This window comes from Cebus imitator, unplaced genomic scaffold, assembly GCF_001604975.1.
Source record: "Cebus imitator isolate Cc_AM_T3 unplaced genomic scaffold, Cebus_imitator-1.0 Scaffold3, whole genome shotgun sequence".
Classification (NCBI taxonomy): domain Eukaryota; kingdom Metazoa; phylum Chordata; class Mammalia; order Primates; family Cebidae; genus Cebus; species Cebus imitator.
The window spans coordinates 13,553,624-13,566,072 of record NW_016107318.1 but is presented as its reverse complement, the minus strand read 5'-3'; positions in this window follow the sequence as shown (position 1 = coordinate 13,566,072).

The following is a 12,449-nucleotide window of genomic DNA, read 5'->3' as shown; positions in this document are numbered from 1 at the left end:
GAGAGTATACACACTAATTTATTCGTATCTCCATACTCTCTCATTAAGTCTCAGTTGTTTGCCAGCACAGACATGGTACTGCCTAAAGACGTCCTTGGAAAACAGACAAGGTATACAGTATACCAGTTAACAACCTCAACATTGTTTTGAGAAACTCATTAACAGTTTTTAAATTTAGTGAGTAGTTGTGGCTACTTACCCTAGGGGTTTTCTTCAATAAAACTGCATAACAATTAATCCAAGCGCTTCCCAAGATTTACAATAGTAGCTTTATTTCCTTACAGTGAGGGCATAGGCATGTGATGGGCTCCACCCATTGGGGACGGAGGTAGAAGTCCTAGTGGTAGCACCTAGAGTTCAGCATCCATAATATAGTATCTCTGCCCATCCAAGGCAGTCTTAGTGTCTCCATTTGACAGTGGAGCCTGGAACATTGCCACTGGCTGGGTAGCCTCCAAGCTCGATGCTTTAGCCATCCCAGAGATTCTGTTAGCTCCCTAATATTTAAAATACTTTCATTCTGCTTTATTAGAGTTAGTTTCATTGTTTGCAGCTAAGAGCCCTAGGCTTATAAAATGATAATAGTATAAGATACTACCATAAGTTTTTTGGGGGATGTAATCACTTTTGTTGGATTTTGGAGAGCACTGGAACGGGAGATTGATGCCTGTCTTTCCAAGTTAAAAGACCTGACTGTTTTCAAAAGACTTCAAATTAGAGACTTCTCCTCAAAGTACAAGGATAATCCAAATCATCTTAAACCAGAAAAAAAAAAAAAAAAAAACTTATGTTTTTATTTAGGATTAAAGCAAATACTTCAGTATCACAAACACAATATTAAACTTCAATAAACATACCACTAATTTGGAGTGAGCATTTATTTGCACAATACAATACATTTTTTTTTTTTTTTTTGCTATGAGAATGCCTCATTAGGCAAAATCACATACTACGAAAGTGCTTTAAAATGTAACTGGAGGAGATGTGAAACACAAAGAACAAGTGCATAGTGACACATGGATATCAGAACGTACTAAGAATTCATGCTGCGTCCACCCTTTACCCAGAAAGGGAAGGATCTAGGCCACCTCCTCTTCCTCACTATAGCATGCTATGGTACCACCCAAGAAGAATCAAATTCTTGATACTTGCATTAGGAAGCTCCAGGAGAAGGAGGAAGTAGCTAAGCTGAGATCGGATAGATACATAAAAGTTAGCCAGTCAAAGGGCAGGTGGAAGAGTGTTCAACACAACTTGTAGAATTGATAAAAGTCTAGATGCTAATGTAAGGTGGGGAAATAGCTAGAGATGAATCCGGACTGGAGATAATCATAGGCCAGATTGTATAGAACATCAAAACCGTGTACAGAAATCCAGACCCTTGTCATGAGGAGAGGAGAATGGGAGTGACATGATCTGATTTGTGTTTTAGTAAGACCACTTAGACTGCATGGTGAATCATATACTGGAATGGGAGATTTGGGCAAATTAGAGAGAGACACAGAGCAAACAAGTGGAGGTAGCTATTATAAGCAGGTGCACTGAGGGATGGATATGAATAGTCAAACTCAAAAGATACTTCAGAGGAGCCTGATCTAACTCTGCCACCACTGGTAAATGTGTTGGGGAAATAAAAGCCATAAAAAAGGATTACCACTAGATTTCTGGTTTCACTGAGATAGTGCACACCATGTGTGTCTGTGTGTGTGATGTTTCAGGGATACAGAGATAATGAATTCTGATTGTGATTTGAACTTATTTATTAAAAGACACTGTAATCATTTGAGGACATAATAGTGAGGCTGAATGAGTTAGCATCTGAAGGATAAGCTGAATGTTGACACAGAAAAAAGATAGAGACAGCATTCCTAGTGAAAGATGCAGAGTGAGAGAAGGCAGGAGAATGAGCATGTTAGAAAGACTTCCTCCTGCAGCATTTTTGTTGGATTTCATTTTCTCAGCAGATGTTCTTCTCTCCTAGAAGAGCTACAGGCCATGTTGTCATACCTGTATACTGTCAGTTCATTGGAGAGAAATTCCACGGATATCAAGACCCAGCAGCTTTTTAAAATTTTCACCTCTCCCCTCCCATTACAAGATGCTGAAAGAGAAGCCTCTGTCCAAAAAAAGCATCCTCTAGTTGAGCGATAGAGCATTAACAAACTGCATTTAAGATCACTTCCAGGGAGGTGAGAATCCAGTCTTACTGGTGCCCATGACGGCACCAGGTGCCTTTCTTAGATGCCCCGGTGCTGCCTTTTGTGTTCTGGGGCTATAAACACATTGTTTAAGAATAGCAACTGGTTTTGGCACTTCTTGCATTGTTTTGCATCTGGGGTATCCTTTATGCTTCAACCTATATAGATCCTAGAAGTCAGCTTCTTGAAGGATATTTCTTTTCAAATGTGCAAATCATGGCAATTCATTCTAGGAAGGCTCACAAACTCATAGGCCATGTGAATCATCAAATTAGTATGCTTGGAGAAAATCAGGATGAAAACTAATTTCTGTGTATTAAATCTAATCAAACCCTGAGTTCCTCAGGTATAAGGCAGGGAAAATATGCAAAAGCATTCTTTAGCCAGAATTATTGCATACAAATATTAAGTAATGGTTATTAATGTCAATTCTCAGGAAGTTTGAGAATGTCTAATCTTCTGGCTAATGCCTCCTACCTCAGAAGTAGCCCATTTTTTTTTTTCTATTCTGCCATTGGTGTGAAGTTAAAGATCAGATGTCTACATCCTTTCAAAGCATGATTTTGACCTCTTTGCTCCTATAGCCTCAAATGTAGACCTTTTTCTAGGTCTAACTTTATCTTTCTGTAGTTTCAGTATGAAACACTGGATCCCTAATGTATTGTTACTTTTCCTTTCATACTCTCCTCTTATTCCTTCCCCACCTTAATTTTTTGTCTTTTGGTAAAATCAGATCTGTGTGTTCAATTTCTGTGTCTGCCTAAGAAACTGTTTTATGTTGATATATGTTGGTACATTTACCGAAATAATATTCTGTGAATTAAAATAGCAAAAATACATTTCTACAGAGATTTCTAAATAGAAACTGATTCCATATTTCTTTGAAGAAACTGGTATTGAGGGTATTACAAAAGCTGCTTTTTCATCCTGGTATTAGGCAGATCAGCTGGGGCCTGCAGGTCATGGTGAGGAGTTTGGATTGAGTTCTGAGAGCTACAGGAAGATATTCAGGGCTTTAAGCAGGAGAATGACTGAGGTACCTGATTTATGTTTTGGAAAAAAATCACTCCCACTGATATTTGAAGAATGGATTATAAGTGTCTAGAAAGGAAGTAGGGAAACTGGCAGTTCATTTCAGGTGAGGTGATGATGGTACTTAGAATAGAACAATGCATATGAAAAAAAGATGGAAGGATTTGGGATATGTTTTGTAGGTAGAAGTTACACGACACATGTGATAGGTTGATATGTCTGGGATATAAGAAAATGAGTTGAAGATCATCATGTATCTATTGCTAACATTGTAGCATAAAAGCTAGGCATCAAACCTCAATGTCATACAAGAGTTGTTTCTGGGGTTGTTGGCTAGGTATATCTGCAATATGTCTTGATTTGCTCTCATAACTGGCATTTACCTTGCTGTCTAGGCATTGGCAGAGATAAGTGAGGTGACTAGGCTCTGCTATACTGCTCCTCTCCAGAAGGCCAAGCCTGGTCATATTCTCCTGGCAATGACAGATGAAGGAGCCAGTGAAAACAGGAGAGCCTGCTGCAGGCCAAGGCTCAGAACTGATCCACTGTTTCCCCACTTTCTACTAACCAGAACAAGTCATGCGGCCAACTTAGACTTCGAAGGGGGTGAAAAGAGCTTTTATCTTGGTGGTCATTAGTGAGAAGAACTACAGTGTTACACTGCAGAAGTCATGAAAACAGGGAAGGATGTAGAATTGAAAGCGTTTTTGCAGTTTAGCCCATAGGAGACCCAAATACAATTTCTAGGTTTTAGTGTGAGCAATTGAATGAGTGTCATACTATTCTCCAGGACTAGGGGTGAAATGGCTAAGTGGAAATGGGTCTGTTATGGGTTTCCAGTTAAACCCGAGATGCAAGAAGCCTGTAAGACATTCACCTTCTCCAAGACACTTGTCCCTCCTGCCCCTTCCCCTGTAGCAGCCCTCATCCTCCCTAACCTGAAGGAATTTTCTCAGTAGAGGTAGGATTTTTTTCCATCCATATATTGAAGTTCTGGCAAATGTAATTTTCTTGATTTCATTACATGCTCAATGATACTTTAGTACTCCTTATAGACAGTTGATCCTGGAAGCTTCCCATCTGTCTCACCGGGAAGTTAGCTGGGAAGGGTTGAAATCTGTCTTCAACCCTTCCCCAGCCATACTGCCAGAGGCATTCTTTTATTAGGAAGATGGTCAGATCTACAGAACTTACTCAGTAAAGTCCAATCATTTTAGCGCAGCTATAAGACCCTGTCCATCTCGTCCCCTGACTGCTTCTTAGTGCCATCATCTGCCATGTTCCCCTTTCCTTTGTGCTCTAGCAGGACCAAGCTGCCCACTGTCTCTCATGGATTGCATCCTATTTCAGGCCTCCCTTCACTCCATCTAGCCTTTTGCTTGGGCCTCCCTTCCTTCTCTTGTCCATCTGTCAAATTCCCAGTGTCTGTCATAACCCTGATAGAGTACAACCTTCCCGGGATGCCTCAGACAGGAGGGTCTCATTTGTTCTTTTTCTGAAACTCACGTATGTCTATTTTTTGTATAGATCACATTTTATTATCTCACTTGTTAGCATGTCTGTCTTCCTCTTCTTGCTTATTGTAGAGAAATAGAATTGTCACCTCTAGCACACTGATATTGGCTAAACTGTTCAATACCTGTCAGGGTGGAAACTGGAGACATGCCACCTGTTCCCCCAGGGAAAAAATGGACAGACTAGCAAAACCTTGCACTCACTTCTGTTTCACCCTTATAAATCACATGCAGGGAAACCTTCCCTGCTTTTTTTGTCTCCCCATTACTGCCAGAACTTAGTTTGCCCTGGCATTATTAAAAAATATCATGGGGAAGAGGGTCCTAGGGATAGCCCTGGCCGTGTATGTGATCTCTTTCTATCACCCCTCCTCTAGTGGACATCTGAGTGCCCTCTTGCTGGTGGGTTTCCTCCATCATTTAGAGAATCCTTCTTGCCTTCCACATGCATGTGTGAGTAATAAACAGCAAAATTACTTTTGGTCTCTGGCTTGGGTGTGATATGTTTTGACATTTGACATCTTTAAAAGGGAGAGCCTAGCAGCAGGCTTCCTGCAACACTTCTGCATCATTATGCTCAGGGCATCTGTACAAGAGCATGAAACTTGTTGGTGGTTGTCCTAAGTTAGTAGAGGCCACTAGAAGAGCTGCCTGAATGAACTGAGCAGGAAAGGGTAAAAATTTTGTTTATAAATGAATGCTTAAGGATTTGGTTTTTTTTTTTTTAAAGAATTTGAAATATTTTACTTAAAATCTTGATTGTACTCTGATTTTAGTTAATCAGCTCTTGATTCATACACACCAAAAAAAGCACAAAAGAGGATTCTGGGTCAGCCCTATAGGATTAATGGGGGCTCAACTATTTAAGGCCAATGGTACACTTGGAAGTTCTCAGGTCATGACTGTCAGCGCAGATGCAAAAAAGAATGGGCAGCTGAAACCTTCTAGAAAAGAGACCCTCCTCCCTGACTCTTTGGACCAGAGAGCTGGTTTATTGATCAAAGAACCTCAAGTGTAGATTAAAACCACTTAACCTCTTACTGTAGGTATCAAACAAAGAGCTATTCTAATAGCATTAGGAATTCTGGCTGTGTTGATCCAGTTTACAGAATTTTATGGAATTATTAGATTGTTTGTGGGGGGCTTCTCAGACAATAAAGAATAGGCTTCCTAATAGGAGAGAGTTATTAATACATTGACTGAATGTTCACACTTATATTTATTTTTCTTTTTACCACAGTGTGTTTACTATCTGTTTTTATGTTTGATTCCCTACCTAGAGAGTTTCTGGAGAGCAGTGCCCCTGTTAATTTGTCACTGTATTGTAGAACGCATTACTTACTAAGTAAATCCTAGCCACCTCATTCTTTTCAGATTCTCAGCTTCATCTCCTCAACTCAGAAAGTGTGTTGCTTGGCTTTATTTACATCACTTCTTGCATATTACGGCCTGGAAACTTTTTCATAGCACTAAGATGTTCCAATTGGATGGCTTTCACCTTGTTTAGTGATTATTGTTCTTTATTCACCGATGTCTTGTATCTTAAACACTGTTGCTTCATTTTTAAATTATTTTAGGCAGAGGCCAACTATGATCCCTAGTGCTCAATCTCAGGTGGAAGCTGAAGTTCATCAATTGATAAATATTTGTCTTAAAATAATTTCAGAGAACTGCCTGAACATATAGAACTGTGTGTTGGGGTGGTAAGAATTTATGTTGTGAATCTTTAGATATGAGAAAATGAGGTTATAAAGCTTCGTGACTAAAACCATTAGGTATGATTTGGTGGTAGTGGAAGTTCAATAATATAGGAGGCAAGAAACCTAAGAAAGACTACTGTTAGATTTATAAACTATAAAGGCTGCCTGTCATATACTATGTATATTAGTGAATTAGATGACAGTCTTTTTAAAAAAATAAAACGTTATCCTAGTGGAGCAACAGACAATATAACCAAAAAATACACAACATGTGACTTGTGTTACATTATAGCCATATGCTGCCCCTCTTATAGCACTTGTTACATTATTTTGTAACTGGCAATATATTCATCTCTTTCTCCAACCAGTCTGTAAAATTCTCTAGAGTCAGGACCAGGGTATCTTATTTAGTCTTTTAGCCCCTTTGTCTAGCACAGTACAGAGCTTACAGCAGGTATCAGTGAATGAATAGAGGAGGGGACAGTATGAATTTTTTTTGTACCAAAATTGATGGTCAAGGAAGTTATTTTGGATAAATGGGTCTTTTGGCTACATTTAGATAACTGGCCTGACAGCTCTCAATGAAATGGCCAATGCATTCATTCTCAATCCACACTGAGAGTGGTGTATAATAATATGTTAAGTCTCCAAATATGTTTTCTAACATTCTAATAATAATCTTCTAGTGATGACTTTGCTTTTCGAGTTCTTTTGTCTTCAAATTTGAACAAGTGAGCAGTTATTTACTTGTTTGAATCCACTGAATTCAAAGAAGACAGAAGCTAATTATGTGTCTACTTGGGTATTATTCAGTACTTACTTCACAATATGGTAAAGGCAGCTCTGTGGCAAAAAGAGCTAAGGCAAAAAAGGACAGCAACTGATTGTGTACTATGTCCATGGCAGCAGGATCCTTGTATCTGTCCCTAGGATCTCGAATAATGTTTAGAAATGAATGAATAAATGGATGAATGAACAGTATCTCATGTATCCTCCTCAAGGCTAATTCACCATAAGTAAAATGAGTCTGAAAGCCTAGCTGAAAAAAGAAAAGGTAAGCCATTTCCCATAGAAATATCTATATCTGATGAGGATGTTATTATGGTTTATAAAGAGAATTCCCATTTCCCAAGAGGTATCCTCTAAAACTGTCTGTTGAGCAAAGTGGATATTTTATAGCCAAATGGATGGACCTGGGCTACTATAAAGAATGCGCAAGCAGGTTATTTAAAAAAAAATCAGCGGAATAAAGTGTTTTAGCTCAGGCAAAGCTATTCAAGTCGTATTCAGTATCTTACATTCCAATCAAGCTTATAATGAGAGGTTGGTTTGCAAACCTCTGTCAGAATTAGTTGTTTTTTGAAGGTCCTTGTATACAAAAGATAAAATAGGACATCAACACAAAAGAGAAGAGAAGAAGAAAAGCAACATATAAGAGAAGATGTGGTAAGGTCATGCATAAGTTATTAGGCTTTAATCTTATTTTATAATTAAACCTTTGGTCAAACATTTGATAAGACATCAAATACAATTATGAAAAGGTAAAATAGCAGACAATAATCCATTAAAGATGACTAAATCAGACTTGTTAAATTAGTTATTCCCACAATCTGCTTATATTGCATATGTAGATTTTAAAAAGCTGGGTGGGGGACAGATTAGTAGATTCTAATAGTTTACCATGGAAGCTGTGATGATTAGTTTGCAGCTTTTGATAACAGCACAGAAATGTGCATTAAAGCTATGAAATATTTCATGAAACTGCTACAGTGCCTTTCTCTGACATCAATCTGTAAATGCAGAAATTTACACTCAATCAAATCTGCTAGCAATTTTTTTCCACTGTAAATCCCTCATAATCTTTCTTTAGCTAAGTTAATCATATCTGCACAGGCTGTATGCAGTTAAGGTAATTACCCAAAGAATCTTGGCCTTAAAAAACACTTTGATCGTTAATGTTCCTACTTCTAAATGAACGCTTTATTTTTTGTCTGACTCCTGTACTACTAAGTTCCTATTTCGTTTCTTTTTGTGAGGACAAGTTTTTGAATACTTAAGTTATGATTTTTTTGCATTTATTAATTATATTTTGTTTAACCAGAAATTCTTTTAACAACTGGATTTAGAAAGGTTCCAATTGCAATTAAATTACATTTCTACTGTTATATTAGAAAGATCTACCATAAATTATTATGGTTGCAAATTCATAATTAGCATATGATAACAGATTTGAAATAATCAGTAAAGTTAAAATTTGAAATGGGGTAGAAGAAGAAGCAGGGTGGCTCCTTCCTTCCCACCCTTCCCTTCCCTTCCATTTTCCTTCCTTCCCTTCCTTCTTCCTTCTTTCCTTCCCTCCCTCCCTCTTTCCCTTCCTCCCTCTTTCTTTCCTCCCTTCCTCACTTCCTCCTTTCCTTCCTTCCTCCCTTCCTTCCTTCTTCCCTTCCTCTCTTCCTTTCTTTCTTCTGATGGAATTTTTCCCTTTTGCCCATGCTCACAGCAGCCTCAAACTACTAGGATCAAGAAATCCTTCCGGCTCAGCCTCCCCAGTAACTAGGATTAAAGGCACATGCCTAACTAATTTGTTTATTTTTAGTTTTTGTAGAGTTGAGGGTTTCTCTATGTTGCCCAGGCAGGTCTGGAACTACTGGCTTCAAGTGATCCTCCCACTTCAGCCTTCCAAAGTCCTGGGATTACAGCCATGAGCCACCATGCCCAGCCCAGTTTTTTTCTGAAGGGCATTAAAGGAGTTTCTGTGCTTTGAAATAGGTGAACACTGTTTCAACAATCACTGGAGCACAGGATCCTTTCAGGTCTGGGGAGACAAGAATAAAGAATGACAAGGAATTCCTTCTTTCCTCCCCCATATCCAAGCTTGCATTAAATAAAATATATTAACTGGGCTTGCAGAAACAGATGGATTTGTTGGTCTTTATTGTATTAATCAGTATAATAAAACTGCAATCAATTTAATAAACATTTCAATCATAACCATGACTTGTTATATTTTGTTTGACTAAACTGACTTTTGGAATCCAAAATTCTTGCCTTTAAAAGAGTTTAGAGACAATCTCATCCAAACCTCCGATTTTACACATTGGGAAATTAAATTTCAAAAAGATTATTTAACATATTAGTAAAATCCTGAGGGGTCTCATTAATTTTATTTTCAATTCTGTCAAAATTGAAATGGCATTGTTATAGCACATAGCAACTAGATTTTAGACATATTAGAGCGTATTTGTTTTTATATTTATCAGTCTTATTTTCTCCATCAGAGAATATTTATTTCCAACAGCCCATATGTGGCCCATATGGATACCAACCAGATAGCAGTTTTCCACGTCACGTTTAATTATTCGGAATGGGGACCCTAGGTTTTGCCTCCCAGTCGGGCCGTACCCAACATGTTGAAACAGAATGCTCAGACTGAGTTCCCAGGCAAAGTTGACTTCTCACCACGGAAAACAATTTTCATGAACCCAGCTTTTAGGACTCAGTTAAGTCAATCAGAATTATACTGTATTTAAAGTCAATCTAGTTAATAGATATGGCAGGATTTACCAAATCTACATGATTATAAGACTCACCAGGGGCACTTGTTAGAGACACAGGTTCTCTCCTGAAGATTGTGACTCATTAGGTCTATTTTAATATATTATGCAAGGTTGAAAAACACTAGAATAGGATATGTGAGCTAATTGAACAAGGCAGAGACAGTAGTGTATAGATGGCTGTTTCAAAGAAGGAAAAGTTTAAAAGGTAAGCTCTTAACGGAAGCAGATCAGACATAAAAGCAGAGGATCTTGGACTTATCAGACACAGAGTTAAAGTTGAAATTGTTGAGTGACGTTAGTGGCTCTGAGGACAGGCTCAATGCTCTAGAGCTTCCTATTTGGTGCTTCCTCCAGAATTGTCTAATTAGTTGAATTAAATTTGTAAAACCCAAGGTCCCCGTCAGTTTTAATATGCCCAGTGCCTGGCATCATTGTCACTTGATACATATTGCTGAAATTAAAATAAAATGGATTCCATAGAGATGGTGAGGAAATCTTATAAAGAGAATTCTTCCCATTACAAATGATTGAAAAGATTTTTTTGTTTGTTTGTTTTTGTTTTCTGGCTGGGATGGTAAATGTACAAATACCTCTTTAACAATGATAGGACACCTTCACTTACTCAAGTGCTTTAGCCTCTGAATCTTGTGGAAAAGAAATGCCTTTTGGTGCGACAGGAGCTCTGTAAGGTGGTCATGTTCTCAAATGATCCGGAGGTTGCTATTAAATGATCGTCACCATCATGTAGCTTATCCTGTGAGGCCTTTTGTTTCCTGGTGCAAAGAACTTAGTATATTGTTTTACCTCCAGTGCCTCAGTTTCTTCATTGTAATGTAGCAAGAATAATTGTATCCACCTCAAAGGATTCTTGTAAAAAAATAAATTATTAATCAAAAGGCTAAAAATAGGGTCTGGCAACAAATCCTCAGTAAATTGTTAGCTATTATTATTGTTGTCAGTTAAGAAGGAGAGTAGTTAAGATACTAGGGGTAAGAAAGAAAAAAAAATCGCTGGACAAGGGGGAAGATTGACAACAATGGTGGCTCAAATTTATATTTTCCCTGTTTCCATTTTCTCTGCAATGTGTCTGGCCAGCTCCTCCTATCAAGAGATGGAGTCTATTTTTCCAACTCTTAAATCTGGGATGGCCATGTGACTTCCTTAAGCCAGTAAAATGCAGTGGAAGGGATGGTGCACCAATTCCAGGCCTAATCTTCTGTAGGCCTTGCACAATTCCACTCTGTCTTTTGAGACTTTGCCTCTATCTTGAGAAAAAGCCCAGGGTAACCTGATAGAGAATAAGAGATCACATGAAGCAGAAATGAGACATTTCAGCTGAGACCATTCTACAGCACCCAAGAGCAGAAAACTTGCCCTTCAGATTCCAGGTGAAATTGATGACCTACAGAATTGTGAGCTAAAAAAGTGCTTATTATTTTTAAGTCTCTAAATTTTTGGTGTGGCTGTTTAATGCAAAAATAGTTACCCGAAACAAACTGTAATTATAAATAAGGGACAGGCATTAAGTAATAACTATTTTGCTTATTTAGTAATAACTATTATTAAGTAATAACTATTTACTTATCTGAGCTACCCATTACCAGTTAACTAATCCTATCGGACATAGTATCATACAATTTTAAATTTGGTGTAGACTTTAAAAATCTCTTAGTGGAAAATACTCAGTTTACAGGAAAACAAACTGAGACTCAAAGAGGTTAAATGATTTGTAAAAGATCATATAGATCATGGCAGACTTTGATTAAGAAGATGGTAGCAGAGTAATAAAAAAGCCAAACCATAGCAAATGAATATCAATTTTGGATACATAATAAAGAAAAATGCCCAGAAACTCTTCTCGTAAGAGAGAAGACAATGCCACCTGGAGAGCTTAAGAGAGCAGCTCCTCCTGAGTGGGGATTTTCCCATCATTAACAGTATTCATGCGCTTCTCATCTCTCTTCACCAAAATATGCTCCATGTTTGAGACCATAGCCAGAAGCTACTGGCTGGGGGACCAAATTTCTTTGAAGTTTCTAAAAAAATCCATATACCCTACCACATAAAATAGTATGTTTAGATAAGTACATCCATTTTCTGCTCCAAAATTTTATGACAAATTGATTCCCCAGAAAGATGGTCCTGTCTGTCCTGTGTGTTCACGTACTCCCTGGCATTCGACTTTGAATGTTAGTGGAAAAGCACATTAGATCAAGATGGTGGAGCAAAAGAGTCACATTCTATGCACTGAGGACTCAGTGTTTAGACCTCAGTTTCTCTCTGTGGGTTCCTCATTGTGAGTCCTCCCTTGCTCACTCACTTCACAACTGTTTATTTGAGTGTCTTCTATGTGCCAGACACTGTTTAGGCACTAGAGATAAGGCAGCAAAGAAAACTGCTGTCAAAAAATGTATTCGTATCCAATTGCTGCTGTTAACAAACTACCAC